Genomic DNA, 20,542 nt, shown 5'->3' on the forward strand with positions numbered 1-20,542 from the left:
CGAGTGATTGAAGGACCATCCGGTTGGCGAAGATCAAAACTAGTATACCCAGGCCCTTGTAAGCTAGTCGGGCTCTAACTAGCTGCTTGGGACTTAATATATGACGAAAATATAAATACCAATAATACATTAATTCCTTCCATTTTTTTTAAATTGTTTTCGCAGCTTCCAATACATCTGGACCAAATCTTGAGAATCTGGAGAATGTGTTATGGTAGAAATATTTATTTTTATCATATGTATCTGTAATATTATTCAATAGTTTTTTATTCATAAAATACATTAAGTTTTGGGAAATGAGTGCAAACAAAAAATCAGGACAGACAGACATTTTTCAAATGCTTTAATTGCTAAAAACTAATTAAAAGTTGAGTTTTGTTTGGTTTTTACAAAATCGACCAAATATAAAATTGTAATATAGTGTTGATTATTAAAGAATAGTCTTCCAATTAAATGGCGATCAATGTATTTCGAAGCACTCGAGTCAGCTGAGCAACAAAGTTAATTTTCTAAATACCAACTGAGACTCTGCGAATGCGCCAAAAATGGTATAACTAACCCGGAGAGTGGCGTAATTATTCAGTCGACTTCCATGCTCCGAACTCGGTAGATCAACATCCAAGTGAGGGACTTCACGTGAGAGAAACACGGACCTTTGTCTTCCCTATTGAAAAATCTCACGTCAACATCTCATCTAACCAATTTTTAGTTTTTTACGCGTTTCAAACCATTTTTATTAAATTAGTTGCTTTTTTGAAAAATTCGAACTTAGAAAATTTATCACAAACTAGCAAAAAACGCTCGCTTTGCTCTCGCGATTAACAAATTAATTGTGATGATATTTAAGGGGATGTCGTTCCAATAAACACTGTTTTTCTATTACATAAAACTTTTTGAATAAAGTTTGCTAATGAAAAACTGAGTCTGTAGCGCCGTAGTGTTAAGGTAGTTCACTTGGCTCAGTGGTGCTCAATTCGAGGTTAAATTGAAAAATTAATTTTTTTTAATTTTATGCAGTGTTATCAAGTGCGAAAACTCTAGAATTTTCAGTTTTGAATATCAAAATATTGATAGAAAGTATTTAGAGCATCAAATATTCTCAAAACTTAGAAAAGTGAGAAACACTGCGCGCATATATATAGATATACTGATAGCATAAAATTGAAACTTTCGATTACTGTAACTTTTCAAAAAATACCGCTTGCCCTATTAAATTTTTATTTTCTTGATTTGTATTATGATTTTACATCATGACCTAATTTTTGAAAAAGATGTAAGATTTATTTTCTTCGTAATTAAACAAAATGTATACTAAATTTAGACTTAGCCTATGCTTCCCATGTTAAAACACACAACTTCAAGTCTCGATATCTTAATTAATCATACCGCTTAGGGGGTACAAAATTTTACCACGTTATAGAGGGCACTTAATAGAATATATTTATAAAATTGCAGCAATCTGTAAGGATATTAATTTTTTGAATCAACTACCTTAAGTTTAATGAATCATTTGACCAAAGGAAAATTTCGATCAGACCTTTTTGTTTTTCTAAAATCTTGGAAATACGAACAGATGTTTACGCGTACTTCGTCGTACTTATTCGATTGCAGCGCTAACCTTAAAATCTAATTTTACATAAAACTTTTTAAATAAAGCTTGCAAATAAAAAACCGAGTCTGTAGCGCCGTAGTGTTAAGTTTAATCAATCGTTCTACCAAAGAAAAATTCGATCGGACTTTCTGTTTTTCTAGAAGTTCGAAAATACAAAATACTCCGTGCTGGATTTGCGAAGCTTTTGCGTCGACATCCCCTTAATTATTTGACGTGTCATTATTAAATATACTGTTAAATATTAGATGTACACTCGATGATAGTTAATTCTTGTGGAACGTTTTTGAAATGCTCCAATAAAATTGCCAGATTGATAAATTCTAACCATTCAAAAGCACGACTTTGGAATCGTTTTATAAGAATTAATTACCGTCGAGTATAAATTGATATATTCAATACAGCCAACATTCTATAAAAGTAGTTATAGCTACTAATACACAGGACCGGCTTTAAAATTATAGAATAAAATAGAAATAAATTTTGAATATTAAAAAATGTTTTCAAACTCTTTGTAATTATTTGATGACAGTATTAATTATATTAACAAAAGCTAACAAAAAAATAATATTAATTGAACATTTTTTTTATTTACATTTATGAAATAATGTAAATTGTGAGATTATAACAATCATAACATTTATATTCTGTACTAAAATGTAATACATATATAATACGATATTTACTTTTATATTAAATGATAACAATATCTTCAATCCTTAACGAAAAAGAAAAATGAAAACAATTGAAAAAAACGTTATGAACTGCAAATGATAGCAGAAAAATGTCGGAATCGAGACACATATAACAGTAATTTGTTGTCTTCAGTTTTATTTAGTTTGCTATATGCTTCAGTTAGATTTATTTTTTCAGGTGTAAAATTTTACAATTTTGAAAATAAATAAAAAAATGAATACAACAGACAATAACTATTAATAAGTAAAAACAACAATTTTTTCATAGTTCAAAGCAGTTTTCGTCATTTTATAATTGCTGTCTTCTACGTTCACTAGTTTGTTCCCAAAACAGCTATCTTCGGATTTCTGAACATTTTGCTTAACTGTTTTAAAAACACGCCTTCAGTAACATAACAAAGAAAATTAACTTTCAAAAAAGTAAAAGGTTAAGCGAGTTTGATATATTCCGCAACGAAATAACAGATAAAAAAGAACTGAGATCAATCGACCAAAGTTTATTATATTTAATCATAATGAAGCAACAACATTTTTTGTTGTCAATAAAGGGCTTACTTAACTTAAAGTTAAATTATATACTGATCAGTTAAGAAGAATTCTCAAGATACTTACTACGTAACTTGCCATGACCGTTTCATTGTACTTTTGGTGTTTGTATGACGATATAATCAAATACGTAAAGAGAAAATTTTAGTTGTTCACCAATAAACAAAATGAAACGATCATGGCAAGTTACGTAATAAGTATCTTGAGAGTTTTTAAGTGAATACTTCTATAGGCTCGCCGGGTACACATTTTACTGGGGAGTGAATCGGCGAGCGGCGAACGTCACGGCGACGCGACAGGCTGATCGTCACGAAAGCAGCGGCAGCTCTATTTCCCTTCACCAGGCACTCTTCGCCGCGCATGTTAGCATGTTTGCATAGCTCAGCTCTATCCTTACATATCAACCGCACTTATTTACACACGCTGCAAGTGGCTATCGGATTTTCTCGAATTTCGGACACGCTAATATAGCGGTACCTTTTCATAATACTTCAATGGTTTTGCGTCAACTAGACGACGTGACTTTTTTAATATGCGCAAAACGTTTGCAGGTAAACATTATTGACTTATTGCGGTAAACTTTATCACTGTATGACACATTGTGTCATAAAATATCGTACGATACTGTTATTCTTACTATATTTTCTTTATTCGTATTATATTTTGCCTATCCTAAATTAACTAGTTAATCAATGATTACTTCACCTAAGATTTTTAACTCTCTGTCGAAGTTGCGATTAAGTTGGAAAAATAAAAAAAATGGCGGCGATTTACGCATCAAAATCACTCAATCAGAACCGCTGCCAATTCATTGGCACGTAGCTTCCTCCAACTAAATTTATAGGTCCAATAAATAAAATATTGTTTTAATATATTTATATATCTGCTTGCTAATGTATAAGGCGGTTTTTAATACATAATTTAATATAAGTTTTGGGTGGTTCATTGTCCAAGAGTCTGCAGACACCTCTGTTTTTTAAATATAGAATACGAACACTGTCGTCAATTTTTTTTACAGAAATTCACGCATATTTTAATGTGTTCCTAACCAACCTAACCATCAAAATAACAGGCTGCATATTAGATAGGTCGTTCGCGCAATTTTCGAGAAAATGATTTTTAGATTTTAAATCTTTAGTTGAAAACTGCTCAACAAAATCGTTTAAAATTTCAGCAGCAGATAGCTTTTTTATGGTGAATCACCGATTAAAATTTTGAAGCATTTGACTACATTGTTTAAGAGATATAAGGCATCGAAAAATTTTCAAAAAAAAATTGAAACCTTGATATTTTACGAATCATAGGGGTTTGAAAGCTGTGCAATGACCTTAGCCATAACACATAAAATATCTACTTTTTCTTAAAATCTCAAGTGCAATAAGGCCTTTTTGCGTCCATAATCAAGGCACGAAAAAAACTCATTTTTTCAGTTTTCAACTTATTACTGAAAAAATAAGCGGCCAAACCACTTTAGATTTCAATACGATATAGTTTGACACGTAACCCATCGACATAATTTTTTTCACGAGGTTATGATGTTTAGTTTCAGAGATATGAATTAAAAAAATTCACCTTTTTTATTTTATCTTCCAAACAAAGCGGTCGATCCCAAGCACCAAACGAGGAAAAGTAGGTAGTTTTATTCTTTTTCAAATGCTTAATAGCTTAATTGTTTGTAACAATGGGGTGATTAAAAAAAACGCAAAATAGTGTTTTTCAAAAATCAAAAAATGGCCATAAAAAATATTGTTGAGAAAATAAAAAATAACTGTTTTTCCTGAATTCAGAATCCAAAAAAATATATGCATGTCAAATTTTATTGATATTGACAGAGTAGTTCCAGAAATATTACGGTATACATACACACACACATCCATACGGACATTTTCTAAAAACACTTGATTTGAACTTTTAACACACTAAAAAGTATTTTATAGAAGTTTTGAAAAAATTGAAAATTTTACTATTACAAAGCTTTCTCTAGGAGAAATCAAAATTATTTAAATTTATCAAAAAAGTCACAAATCAAATGTATTCTTGTGGATTAGTACTTTGCACTCAATGAAGACGCATTTGAATTTGCGTCGAAGACTAATTCATTTCAGTTTTGCCGCGAAGACTATAGTTTACATATATTGAACTCTTGCGTTGAAGGCATATTATAAAGAACATTTGCAGCCCCACTGCGAAGACTAGTACATTTCTCACTTCGTATACGTTTGATTCTCTAGCAACGAAACTATTCAAAATTTCCAAAAATTTTACACCATCTATTTAAGTATTCTCTTCTATCGGCTGTCCCTAAGACAGCCACATTTTTCTAATTGATCAGTATATAACTTAACTTAACTTGGGTTAATTAAGCCCTTTATTGACCAACAAAAATGTTGTTGCTTCATTATAATTAAATATAATAAACTGGACTTTGGTTGATTGAATTTGTGCTGAAAACCCAAAGATTGCCAAAATTGACATCTTTGGCTCCCTCCCACACAGCATGAAAGATTTCAATGAAATATTTCAGTGAAATATATCCACGGAATATTTCTGAAACCTTCCAGTAATATTCCATAGAAGAGCTATCAACCGACTCAATGGAAATATTTCGTGAAATATTTCATAAATATTTCATAAATATTTTGTTGGAATCTATGAAATTCCTTTTTAAATATTTCAATATGTTCTTTAGGAAATCTTACATAAATATTTCATAAACTATTGCTCAGAATTATTTACTTAATAATACACTGAAATATTTTGCGGAAGATTTTTGGAATCTTTTTTCAACAGAATGTTATTATTCCCATCCATATTTTTAGAATAAAGTTTTTGGACGGACAAAAGTGGTGGGATAAATCTGGACTCCAGCTATTTTTTTTATTCTTCTTAAACGTCTATCAAATAAATTCAATTAGACAATTGCCTAGATATTTTAATCTAACTTCTCTTTTTTTAGTATCTTCTTTAAAATTATTGTACGCCTCTTCTTTTTCAACGAGTATAGCGTTAAAGTTGGTAAGAAAACATCAAACAAAGAATCTAGCTGTAATACAATTTTCATTCCAAACCTAGTAGCAAATTTTTTCATGTCTGTAATCAAATACGATTTATTAACTTCCAAGTCTCTTAATTTCTTAGTTGGAAGGTAACTTGGATTTTTTCCAGCCTGATTTAATACATCCATGGTTTTGTTGATCTGTAAAAAGAATATATAATTGTATGAAACAATTAATTTTATTTTATTCACTATAACTGCTCATATACTTACACTTTATATAGCACAAAAGAGAATTCACTGAACGCACAAAATCGAGTGTGCAAACTGGCGGTCTGCAGCCGAGATGAAGGTCAATCCCACCCGTTCGCGAATCTTATGCGCGCGCAGTGAAGGACACCTCCCACTCTCGCGCGAGGTCACCCGCCACCTCCTACTCACGCACTCATCCGAGGTCACTCACGGCTCCCCGCTCTCGCGTCATCCGCCACCTCAAGCATTCGCACACGGCGAAGGCCGCACGCCACCTCCCCGCTTTTCGCGTGAATCAAATGCGCGCGCAATCAAGGCCGCGAATCCCTCTTTTATGTGTGCGCTAACCTTGAACTTGCGTATATAAGTTGTACGGAGCGCGCCTACGCGCACACGTGATCGTGATTTGTTTATCTCATTGTAATAATTTTTGTGATGTGATTATGTGAATGAAAGTGTAGTGAAAAAATTATAAGTGACCGCATTTTTAATGAATATCATAAGATGTATGATATTGTAAAATTTTTTTAATGATACGTTTGATAGAAAAAACGAGTGAAAATTAAATTTTAAACTAATTGTGCAAGACATTCTGTAAAAACGGGTAGTAGTGATTTTGCTGGAGCATAAATGGAACATTGTGCGCGACTCGAATTCCCTCTAAAACTCTGCGTCCACTTGAGTTAGCCAGCCGAATAGTGCGCTGTAGTAAACGCGTACTGCATTTGTGTGTCTACAGCGTTAGAGGAAGCAGAGGAAAAAAGCGCAGAGTGAAAAAAAATGAGTTCTGAACCGAAGGAAGTGTGTAAAAAGCAAGCTGGAACACCGTTAAATTTGCAACTACCATCATTTGCTGCGAATCAGAATCAACAGCAGCAGCAGCAGCTTCTGCAACAGCACCAGGTATTAACATTAACGTGTATGTGTTTTTACGCGTTCGTGCATGCGAGAATATGCGCGCGCGCAGATGTGTATGTGTGAATGTAGTGTATGTATTAATATAATTAATAATTTAATGAATATTTTTGTATAAATTTTCTATTTCAGGTGGATGATGAAGCGGATACGCCGGATTCACCAGATGCTGCTAATCGTGGCGGTTTTAGCTATACTAATGATTCCAGTGATGAAGATAATGGTTATGCAGGGATGATTGAGCGTTTTTTTCTGCAGTAGTGTTACAATAGTTTAAAAAAAAACGCTTATTTCTAGTGCATTTTTTCGGTATGTTGCAGTAGTGTTACAATAGTTTAAAAAAAGACGCTTATTTCTAGTGCATTTTTTCGGTATGTGTCATTTTGCTGCAGTGTGATTAGGGCATTGTACGCGAGTAGGATTTCCTTAAAAACTCTAGGCAATAAAATTTTCACCCACTTGAGATTGCCGGTGGGCTAGTGTCGTGCAGCAAACGCGTACTGCAGTTGTGTGTCTACAGCGATAGAGGAAGCAGAGAAAAAGTGAAAAAAAAATGAGTTCCGAAACAAAGAATATGTCTCCAACGATAGTTGTATCGATCGATAATACAACAATCTATCAGGAGGTAAAGAGTGGTGAAGTAATTGTGAGAGAAGTGCGACCAGATCCGAGGCGCACGAAAAAGCCGAAAACACCTTGCGATTTACCATTACCTCCGTTTGCTCGCAACTTAGCATTAAAGTTTTTTCCTTTATACGAAGACCCCGCTGTTCCAAATACAAGTGAAAGACAGGTAAAGTGTTATATTATGATTTTAATTTTAAACAGTATGAGTGTATATGTCGCGGTACAAATCGTGTGTGTGAGTATGTGGGTGTGTGCGTGCGTCTATGTGAGTGTTTATATGCGTGCGTGCCTGCATATGTATGTGTGTATACATGTTTTGTGCCTGCGTGCGTCTATGTGTATGTATGCGTGCGTGCGCGCCTGCGTGCGTATGTGTGTATACGTGTGTATGCGTTTACGTGTATATGCGTGTGTGCACATGTATGTGTGTATGTATGCGTGTGTGTATTTGTACGTGTGTATGAGTACGCGCGTGTATGTGGAAGTTGATTGACTTATTCATATTTTTTATTTTATAGGTGCAAGAGCTGCAGGAGCTACTTGAAGAGCCGCAGCTCGATGTACAGTCGGAGCAGAAGTTCGATATACAGTCAGAGCTGCAGCCCGATCTAAAGTCAGAGCCGCAACTCGATGTACAGTCGGAGCAGAAGCTCGATCTACAGTCAGAGCTGCAGCCCGATCTGAAGTCAGAGCCGCAGGTAGATCTACAATCGAAGCTCGATGTACAATCAGAGTTGCAGCTGGAGCCGCGGTCGAACCTGTACTCGGAGTCGCAGCTCGATCTACAGTCAGAGACGCAGCTCGATCTACAATCAGATTTGTAGCTGGAGCCGCGATCGAAGCAAGCTTTTGAACAACATCATCAGGTATTACACATTTTCTCTTTATTATTATGTATTTATATATATCTGAGTATTTGGATTATTACGTTATTATTTTCTCTTTATCATCATGTCTTTATATATCCTATTTATCGATAAAATTAATAAGCTTTTTCGTTTTTATTTTTTACAGGAACAGCAGTATTCACCTACAAATGCCACCACCATGATTACCACCACCAATTATATGAGTATCGATGATGATACTTTTCTCAACGTTTGATCTCGAATATTATAATGGAGTATCAAAAATGCCTGTTGGAGTAAGTAAACTTTTTCTTTGCTTTCAACACATTATTTCTTTTTACTGTTGAACAATATTTAAACTTCGTGTATTTTTTCAGATTAGTATAGATGAAACCAACGAATATGATGAGATATTGAAGTCACTCCCTACACCATCCGCTCCGGAGCCATGTTCATTATCGAAGTCTGAATCTTGTCCAAATCCCTCCGTCCCAATAACACCTTCATATATAACACCAGCATTATCCTCCCCGATTTTATATAACGCACTAACAAACCCCCGTAAGCCAATATTAAAGTCAATAATCCCAGTAAACATTCCTCTTCCTTTTAATAAAAAACAATTTCTATCAAAACCAGTAACAAAAAGCTCTCCTATAAATATTCCTCTTCCTAATAATAAAAAAGAATTATTGATAGCCGGCTGCTCACCTATAAGCAGTTCATCCGATTTTTCAGACGATGAAAATGAGGAGAAATTTTTTACTCCTAAAAAACAAATCCCTGCCCTTATACCTATTCCCATTGTAAGTCCACCTTATCAAATTCCTAAAAAACGTAGCAGAGTGTCAACAAACTCATCATCTTCGTCGGCATCATCGTCATCGACGTCGTCGCCGTCGTCTTCAACAAAATCATCATCATCACGAAGGGCAATTGAAGCCATAAAAAATGATATGGCCGAATTCATAAAATTTAAAAAGAAAAGTTTATCTGTGTGTGCGTGTGTGTGTGTGTACAGATTTAATTAAATAATTTTATAATTTTTAAAGTTGTCATTTAAGTTTATATCATTTTTCTACTAAAGTGCCATATTAATTAAATAAGCTATTTAGCATGATTTAAAATTGATATTATATAAACTTCATTATACTTTTTGTATGTTTTTATATATTAAAATTAAAAGAAATTATATATTCAAACAATCTGTTCTTATTTGTTACTATTCATAATTTTGTATAATATAAAAAGCTAATCATAAAAAAATCTAATTACTGTGATCTAAAATCTAAAATCTTTGATAATATCTTGTTGAAAATTATAATTGTTTGAAAAAGTTGATTTATTATAGATTCAAACCGTAGTTGCTAAATACTATAAATGTCTAATTATGAGTTTAAATGATATTAATTTAGGCGCTGCATTCTTCTGCTTAGTTGGTAGCAGTCATACAGGCATACTCTTTTATGAATTCGTATCAATAACCTTGTAAGAATCCCTTTTACTAACTTCTATAATGACCTTCAATTTATCCCCACTGACTTGTTACAATAACCTTGAATTAATCCCCCACTATCATACTTTGACCTTGAATAACATGGAATATAAGGAGCGCTACAGCTACGTAGAGTCACTTTCTTTCTCTCGTGTACACAAAAAAGTAAATCATGACGACATTAGTTGACGAATGTGTTACTTACTTGAAGTTTTTAGAAGAAGCAGCTAATCTTCTAAAGTCTCATAATCCAAAAGAGGTATTTGATCGATGGAAAAAACATTACAAGCTGCTCTCAAAACTTTGCGAAAAGTCTTGAATAATAGCAGTCTAACAGTGCAGCAAAAGCAAAGTGTTTTACACATTACAGCAAGAGTGGAGTGTATTCGCGTGAAACTTCATACTTTAGTAGTTTAAAAATGTGGAACACTCACACAAAGTTTGAGTCAACGTATAAAATGAATTAATTTAGATAGTGCTTTTAAAAATCGCATGTGTACAAGCGTTATTGCTAATATTGAGCATATCGATATTAGTGCATTTTTAGATGACTCATCTCAGCTTTTTACAAGACGTATAAAGAACATTTTAAAAAAGTGTGGAAACGCTTTAAAAATAAATACTGTTTTATCGTGTAAGTTTAAAAAGTTAAGTGCTGAAGGTGATATAATTGAGGTGAAAAATTTTAGTACATCTAATGCAGAAATTTTCTTATCAACTTCATTAAAACAGTGGTTTATTGAGAACGTTAAACTACCTCTTTTAAATGCGATTGAAGAATTTCAAGATAAGGATTCCGGCTGGACATTAGATTCAATTATCAATATTCAACTAAATATGAACAATTTAAACGCAATGCGAGGTGGTAGTTCATATATACCATTACCTAAATTTATTAAAGAAAAAAAGCTTGTATAAATGTTAAAAATACAGACAATCAATGTTTTAAGTGGGCAATTTTGTCCGCGCTTCATCCAGTTTCTCGCCAAGATCATCCTAACAGAGTCATTAATTATGTCAGATTTGATGGAGAATTAAATATGAAAGGAATTGAATTTCCAGTAGCTTTGAAACAAGTATCTAAATTCGAAAAGCAAAATAATGAAATTTCAGTGAATGTTTTTGGTTTAGATGGCCGAGAGGTTATACCACTTCATCTTACGTTGGAAAAGAAAGTAAATCATATTAATCTTCTTTTGATTTAAGCTGGAAAAGATATGTATGATAGTGATGATGATAGTAACATGAATTGTAACGATTATCATTACGTTTACATTAAAAATCTATCAAGATTGGTGAGTAGTAGTCTGACACGTACAAAGAAGAAGATTCACATATGTGACCGATGTCTACACTTTTTTTCTACTCAACAATATTTAGAAGCACATCTGCAGCAATGTAAGCTGATTAATGATTGCAAGGTTAAATTACCAAAAGTTGGTAATGATATCATAACCTTTAAAAATGATAGATTTAAAGAAAAAATACCATTTGTTATCTATGCAGATTGTGAATGTTTATTAATACCGATTAATGAGTCAGAAGATGATGAAGAAGAAGATGAACCAAAGAATACTACAGCATATCAAAAACATGATATGTTTAGTATTGGATATTTTTTGAAATGCAGTTATGATGATTCTTTATCTCGATTTAGCAGTTATCGAAGAGTAGAACCAGCATTGTGGTTTGCTAAGGAATTGAAATTGATAGCTGAACAAATAGATAATATATATGGAAATCCTATACCAATGGAAAATCTTAGTTTAGAGCAACAAATATCTTTTAACGAGTCAGATACCTGTCATATTTGTGAAAAATCGATAGATTATAGAATTAAAGTTCATGATCACTGTCACTTAACCTCAAAATATCGAGGATCTGCTCACGCTGGATGTAATTTGAACTATCAAGATTCAAGAATAATTCCAGTGGTTTTTCATAATTTAAGTGGGTATGATGCTCATTTTATAATCAAAGATATATCTAATTGTTTTCCAGGCAAAGTTGATCTTCTTCCCTTAACAAAGGTAAAATATATTGCTTTTACTAAGCATATTGAAAATAGTGTGATAAAGCTCCGTTTCATCGACTCATTCCGCTTTATGGCATCATCTCTCGATCAATTAGCATCTTTTCTGAACGAGTATAAAATACTGAAATCTGTTTTCTCAGATTTGGAGGCTAAGAAATTTCAACTTTTGACAAAAAAAGGTGTTTTTCCCTATGAATACATTAATTGTATGGAAAAACTAAATGAAACTGAGCTGCCTGCTATAGAGAAGTTTTTCAGTTCACTCACAGATTCAACAGTATCGCAAGATGATTATGCTCATGCGCAGAAAGTGTGAACAGAGTTTGAAATAACAACTCTTGGAGAATAATCAGATCTTTACATGAAAACAGACATACTACTATTAGCTGATGTTTTTGAAAATTTTCGTGATCAGTGTTTGACTGTATATGGTCTTGATCCAGCACATTATTATACAACACCTGGCTTCACCTGCGATGCAATGCTTAAAATTACTGGTGTTAAATTGAAACTGATCACGGATATTGATATGTTACTTTTTATTGAGCGTGGTATCAGAGGAGGATTAAGTCAATGTTCTCATAGATATGCTATAAAGCTAATCATAAATATATGAAAGAGCATTATAAATGCGATCAAGATAATGTATATCTCATATATTTAGATGCTAATAATCTTTATGGTTATGCAATGACGCAATCTCTACCATATGATGCATTTGAATGGATTCAAGATTTTACAAATATAAACGTTCAAACTATAGACGATGATGCACTTGAAGGATATATCTTGGAAGTAGATCTTAAGTATCCTAAGGACATTCACAGTATACATAATGATTTACCTTTCTGCCCAGAGCATATGAAACCTCCTGGATCCAAGCAAGAAAAACTATTAGCTACTTTTATGAATAAAAACAATTATGTTATTCATTATCAAGCTTTAAAACAGGCTTTAGCAAATGGACTTGAGCTTGTTAAAATTCATCGAGTGTTAAAGTTTAAACAATCTCAATTGTTGAAGCCTTACATAGATTTAAATAGTTCTATGAGAGCTAAAGCAAAAAATGAGTTTGAAAAAAATCTTTTTAAACTAATGAATAATGCTGTTTACGGCAAGACTATGGAGAATGTACGTAAGCATGTTGATGTAAAACTCATGACAAAGTGGGAAGGACGATATGGCATGGAAGCTCTCATTTCAAAACCAAATTTTCATAGCAGTGCAATATTTAGTGAAAATTTAGTTGCTATAGAAATGAGAAAGACTAGTGTATATGTGAATAAACCTTTATATATTGGTTTGTCAGTATTGGATGTTTCAAAGACTGTTATGTACGGCTTTCATTATGATTACATGTTAAAAAAGTATGAAAATAATTGTAAGTTGTTGTACACAGACACTGATAGTTTGATTTATGCAGTAACCTGTAATGATTGTATGAAGATATTAAATCAAATATTGAACGATTTGATACATCAGATTATCCTGAAAACAATGTTTTTGGAATGCCACGTATGAATAAGAAAGTTGTAGGACTAATGAAAGATGAATGCAATGGATTGTATGCAACTGATGGATGAATGCAACTGAATACATTGGATTGAGAAGTAAAATGTACAGCATACGTGTTGATAATGTGGATTTTGTAAAGAAAATCAAAGGCATAAAGTCATCAGTTGTGAAAAAAACTATTTGTTTTGATGACTATGTAGACTGTTTGCAAAATCAAAGAATTTTGAAAAGAAAGCAATCTGTTATTAGATCAAAATTACACAATGTTGAAACCATACAGAAAGAAAAAATTGCACTAAGTCCGTACGATGATAAAAGATTCCTGATACCAGACAGCAATGAAACACTGGCTTGGGGACATTATAGAATAAAGTGAGTATAAACCTTTACAAAATCAATAATGATACATCATGTTATTAGAAATATTATGAGAAAATTTAAGTTAGTATAAATTAATTTCAGGTTATCGAGTGCTGATAATAACTCAAGCAAACAAAATAAGAATCTACGTTTTAGTGATAAAGTTTTGATTCATAATATGTGTACATGGACGTTTGCCTATCAGAGTGCTCGACGTGGTGAATGGATGCAGGTTGCATGTGATCGTGAACGTTTTAGAATGAGCATTGATAGAATGGGAAAATTACACCGGCACACAAAATAAAATAAGTTGTCTGCGCGAGAAATCAGACCTATCTATCTTTGTGTTTTTCGGGTCGCTGAATTCGAATATAAGGTCAGTTAGGCCCCATCACGTCAGGGTCAAGGTCAGTTGGAGGTCAAATTAAGAAGAAAAGGTTTAAAAAAATTAAAATGCCATATATTTATGTTTTTTTGGTCGCTGAATCCAAATCCGGAATCAGTTTGGCCCCATCTCGTCAGGTTCAAGGTCAGTTCAAGGTCAAACTGAGAAGAAACAGTTTAAACTGATTAAAATGTCATATCAAAACTTTCCAAAAATGGAAAAAGATACCGAAAAATTGTAAAAAATCTTATTTAATCACATAATATCTTCCTTGTGTACAGAGAAAAGTTGCTTTCGTTTATATTTTTTTCTTATTTTGCTTTTTTTCCACTAGCTTAGTAACTCTCGATGTCTTTCTTTACTCCTTTTTTCTCTTGTAACGAACTCTTTTTACTTCAAATGACCTATGCAAGGGTTTCTTTTTCTCTTTTTGTTATTTGTTTTAATGTCTCTCTTCAGTGTCCAGCAAAAATCTGCCATCATGTTGACATTCCATCTTCCTTGGTATCGATTCTCCATTACACTTATATCTTGATGAAATCGTTCTCCCTGTTCTTCACTGACATCTCCTAGATTAAGAGGGAAGTAATCAAGATGGGAATGTAAGAAATGCATTTTATAACTCATCAAGCAACCCAAATTTTTGAAATCCAACATTTGTTCAACTAGTTCCTGATAGTTATTTCCTAAAATGTTCTCACGAACAGTTTTAAAACTTTGCCATGCAGCTTTTTCTGTGTCGTTTATTTTTGTGATAAATGTTTCGTCTTTAAATAGAGTACGAATTTGAGGACCTTCAAAAATGCCTTCTTTTAATTTAGCTTCACTTATTGCGGGAAACTTTTCTCCCAAATACTGGAAACAATCGCCATCTTTATCCAGAGCTTTGACGAACTGCTTCATGAGGCCAAGTTTGATATGAAGTCGTGGTAGCAGATAGTTTGATGGGTCAATCAATGGCGTACGTATAATGTTCCTCGATCCTGGTTCAAAATGTGTTCTAGTTGGCCATACTTTCTTAACGTAGTGATTTACCCTGTCTCTACTATCCCATAAACACAAGAAGCAGGGATTTTTAGTAAAACCTGATTCTTGTCCTAAGATCATGGTTGCAATTTTAAGATCACCACAAATTTTCCATTGATGTTCCAAGTACTTTAAATTTTCCAATACAATTTCTAAATTTTCATAAGTCTCTTTCAGCTTAGTCGAGTGAGCTATGGGAATTGATGCAAACCTATTTCCGTTATGAAGCAGAACAGCTTTCAGACTTCGTTCTGACGAATCAATAAAAAGTCTCCATTCCTCGTCTTTATACGTATTCAGTTTTATTGCATCGACTAAACCTTTAACATCTATACAATATACCAACGAATTCTCTTTATCGTTGGTAAAAAAATTCCTAAATTCTTTTTCTCTATCTCGATAAAAAGAGGCCGTTGTTCCTTTTGCTAACAGATTTTTCGTTTTAAGAACTGACGCTAGATATTCTCCTCCATCTTTAGGATATCATGTATTATATTTAAATAAAATCTTTGTTAACGATAGTAAATTTTGATGTAGGTGACTCACGGCAGCCGTGCGAAAAACGTCACATGAGGTAAAAAGCACCTCACGTATCTGGTATTAAGCCATATTTTATACCACGAGAGCCGAAAAGTATATTAAAGTTATGATTATGAGGTTAAAGTGGTATAATTAGTAATGTAACAGTGCACATGCACGAACAAATGAATGGAGCGTACCTCGCACAGTACACGCACAGACAGCGCAAGTGTACGTTATTCTTAAAGAATTGAGAAAAATATGCATAATTCCTGTTTCTCAAATTACTACAAAGTTGGCATTCATATGCCAGAATTAGGTCACCTCCTTAATTTTCGAAAACAAATGTATGTGAAATCCAAAGATACTGAAAAGATCCCCAATAATCTAAAAATAACGCACGAGGATGTAAAGTCCTGGATCTATTTCTTCTCGGAAAAAATTATCTACTTCCAATGCAACGAAAAGGGCTACCTTACAAAATTTGACCACCAAAATCCTACACTCTCTATCAACAACCCTTGAGAAACGATAACTTATCAAGAAAACGAAGATCTTCGTCCAAAAAAAAATGTGCGTCACGGGACACCCGAGAGAAGTGAAAACTTCATATGAGATTTATAGAAACTATCAAATATAGAACTTGTTTAACGCATGATGGCAATAATAATTTTATAATTAAAATATTCTAATCAGTCTAATAATTTATAAATAGATCAGGGATAAGTAAAAAGTAATTTAGATTCCATTTAAATGTAAAATATATATTTATGTACAATGTTTAATATTATTGACACTCAATTTCATCTAAATAATTGGAAAATACCGTATCAATCGTAGTAGCATAACTAGTAGAAGCTTGATCATCTTTAATTGTAATTTTGATCCAAGAAATGATATTAAATTTTGCGCTCAAACAGAAGAAAAAGTAACACGGAAATCCCCACTTAGAATAAATGATAATTTATGGTTGTTTCGGCCAAGTAAAAGTGCTGGGGCAGTATATAGGTGGCCGTGGGCCTTCAATGTCCATGGATCCACCAAGATTTTTTTATTGTATTTTGACTTTCTGAATCCGAATCCGCAAGGTGTTTTGCGCTAAAAGTGGTCGATTAAAAGTTATTAACAATTTTATCAACTAATTAGAGATTTTCCCGTATTAATAGCCTGGTAGGTGCTAATCGATATTTTTAAGATATTTTAAACTATAATAAATTAAAAATTAGGTACTAATAAATCGGCTCCTTTTGGAAAACCGAAAGCCAGTGGATTTAATAGTACCATATTTTCAACCAAGCAATTCGTTTGTGAATAAACTATAATAAAAGATCGTAAAATGTGCAATTGTATCGAACTACTGGTAGGTGGTAAATCTTCTACCGAAAAACTTTTCGTGTGATAGTAGTACCAAACTCTAAGTTCATTGAATGAACTGCACTTTGAATTCTTCTTATAGACTTTTACCAAATCCTGTTCTGCTGCTTGCAAAAAATGTTCAAGATTTGTTTCGGAAGAATTAAAAATATTAAGGTAAATTATATAATATAAGAAAATGATGCGGAATCATTTTCATAATTAATAAGTAATATGTAAAAATTATATTTACCTTGACCAAATTTTAATAAATACTGTTCTGAATTTGCTTGTAGTGCAGCTAACTTGGTACCCACTTTGCTAGTATAGTCAGCTCCAGTAAGGTGATGGAGAGCTGGTAAAATTGAACAACATCTTTCTCCATGAATAGAGGCTAAAGCATGTAGAGGAATATCTCTAGTTGTTGTATTTGATCCTGCTTGTAACCAAAGTGTCTAAAAAATAAATCATACCATGTAACTAAAATTCATGTCGGTTTTATTTGTTTATTAAATTAAAATTTAAAATTTAACGTACCTGTAAACCTTTTTCTTGGAAAAGATTATAAAAATATAAAGCCAATACAATAACATCAGTATCGGATGAGATTACAAGAATATTTATAAATCCGTTCATCACAGCATGATTTATGTGAATCATAATTTTGATGTCGGTTTCTTCTATATCATTTCGTTGAAGAACGTGCAAGAATAATTCGTTGTTATCATAATTTATTACTTTAAAAAGCTCAGTGTTTGTTGTGCTAAAAACGATTTGTATATCCAAGAATCTAACTTGATGTTTTTCTATATAATGGCGTAAGTAAGTTTGTTGTAAAATCTTATTTTCCGATGCACCCCAAAACTTATCTTCTTCTTTTGGCAAAGCTGTAGCTTCATTAATATCATTAAAGGTAATACAACTTGACTCCGTCTTAGACGTTCCGAAGATTTTGGTGAATTTTCAAAATATGAATCAAATATAAAATCGATTCTTTTGTAGCTTGTACATCTATTCTATTCTGAACATACTGATTCAAACTAATTGCGAGATCTTCAAAAGTTTTTTTGCCTTTCCAACCAATTTTACGCATGACCAACATTACAACAATAAAACATGCCGAATGCTCACTTTTTTCAAATATATTTTCGTCATTTTTAAGCTTCTTTTCTAATTCTCTTACTAAAGATCTTTTATTGTTTTCTTTCTTGATGAACCCGTCTGCATCGAATAATTTGTTTTCAAATGTTAAATCATATGTTAACAATTTCTGAATAGAATAATTTCGATGATTTGCTAAAGCAATTATGCGATTAATTACTTCTTTTTTAACTATATTTTTTTTCGATTTTTCAGCCGCAGGGACAGTTTTAAACGACAGCAGGTTGTATCGCAGAATTGTTGCAGATAATGGCTTTATTTTATCAACAATTCTTTAATTTCTAAATTTCTTGTACAGTTGTGTTCTTGTAGTAAAAATATTCAATATTTCTTTTACGCTATCTGGGTGCACGAGCTCACCGGTTACTATATTTCGTAATTTTTGTGATCCAGGCATAAAAAGGGTTAATGGTTTTGCTGTCGAAAAAATTCAAAATCCTCGTGATCGACACTTCAGAATTTTCAGCACTTAGTTTCGAAAATTCATGATGGATATCTAACTCCAAGTTTGTATCATTTGACAAAGTTAATTTTTTTAGTAAATCAGATATGGCTCATAACTCATGATACGTAAGAGCCCACGCAGCAACAGATTCCTTATTTTTAGTAATGACTATAACACCAACTTTACTTTTTGACATTCTAATTATCGTCTGTTCAAGTTTCTGATCTGGACTAACAGATGTAAAAGGAATATCAGATTGTTGGACAGTAAATCGGCCATTTAAAAACTGTAAGTAAATTTCTGCAGCATTTTTCTCTCAAAACGTCAAAATATCTTCTGCGTAAATCGAACCCCATCTAGTATAGTTTACTCTGTCCATGACATTAAATATGTGAAGCACTTTTTGAACTGTTTTAACATATAAAGACCAGTTACCACTACGATCGGCACGATATTCACTTTTTAATTATTTTATAAAAATAAAAATTTTGGAATGCTAAAAAAAATAAGATTTTGGAGCTCACAACCCCAGTTTTGGTGTTATCATCCGGATGGTACTTCCATTAATGGTTAGATGAACTATACATAACAGGCGCATACAACATTTTCAACTGTCTTGACTTTTTAAAAAACTAGATGGATATCTATGTGGATATCCTTATGGAATATCCACATGGAATCCACATAAATCCATATGGAATCCACATGAATCCATATGGAATCCACATGAATCCATATAGATTATCCATATGGAAAATCCACCTGGATATCCAGGTATATATTTTTAACAGGGGTTGTGATCAAAATTGTCGAAGGTTGCCGTCACGTAACTACTCGGATCAAAATGACTTGGCAGTGGCACAATAGTTCGGCAATTTCCCGGCTGAAAATAATCATATGATAATCATATGAGTGTTTATATGATTATCATATAAGCAATCATATGAGTGCTCATATGAGTGCTCATATGATAATCATATGATAATCATATGATAAGCATATGATACTTTCGACCGAATCCTCATATGAGAATCATATGAGTGTCGTATGATATATCGTAAATTCTCTTAAAAATAAATAATTATTTTACCCCTACTTGATACTTATTAATTATCCTTCTTTGTACTGCTGATTTGTAAGTTGCATCGAGAATTTATTTTTACATAAATATTACATTGAAAAAAATCCGGATTTGTGGAGATTTTAACCTAGAACCTCAAGATTATGAAGCAATCGTTTTACCACCGAGCCATCGTGATCTTTGATATTGTCGATTACTTTATGAAATAGTCATTATAACTTACGCACCCTTGTATGTTTTATTTATTATTACTCAATTACTATTAGTGTGTTTTAATAAAATAAACTCATTATAATTAATTAATAATAAATAAAGCATACAAGGACGTATTAGATAATATAATGATTATTTGTTTCTACTAAATCACGATGGCTCGGTGGTAAAACGCTTGCTTCATAATCTTGAGGTTCAGGGTTCAAATCTCCACAAGTCCGGATTTTTTTCAATGTAATATCTATGAAAAAATAAATTCTCGATGCAACGTACAAATCAACAGTACAAAGAAAGATATAATTAATAAGTATCGAATAGGGGTAGAATAATTATTTATTTTTATGAGAATTTACGATATATCATACGACACTCATATGATTCTCATATGAGGATTCGGTCGGAAGTATCATATGATTATCATATGAGCACTCATATGATAATCTTATGAGCACTCATATGACGATTCA

At 32.6% G+C, this 20,542-nt stretch overlaps 1 long non-coding RNA gene across 1 annotated transcript; it reads left to right on the forward strand.

Moving 5' to 3' along the window:
- The first annotated feature begins 8,071 nt into the window (after positions 1 to 8,071).
- On the forward strand, positions 8,072 to 9,509 carry LOC107981601. The gene is made up of 3 exons (XR_001729482.2): positions 8,072 to 8,505; positions 8,654 to 8,783; positions 8,865 to 9,509. It is a non-coding gene; the product is annotated as an uncharacterized LOC107981601 (long non-coding RNA).
- The last annotated feature ends 11,033 nt before the right edge of the window (positions 9,510 to 20,542 follow it).

This window comes from Nasonia vitripennis (assembly GCF_009193385.2).
Source record: "Nasonia vitripennis strain AsymCx chromosome 4 unlocalized genomic scaffold, Nvit_psr_1.1 chr4_random0007, whole genome shotgun sequence".
Taxonomy (NCBI): domain Eukaryota; kingdom Metazoa; phylum Arthropoda; class Insecta; order Hymenoptera; family Pteromalidae; genus Nasonia; species Nasonia vitripennis.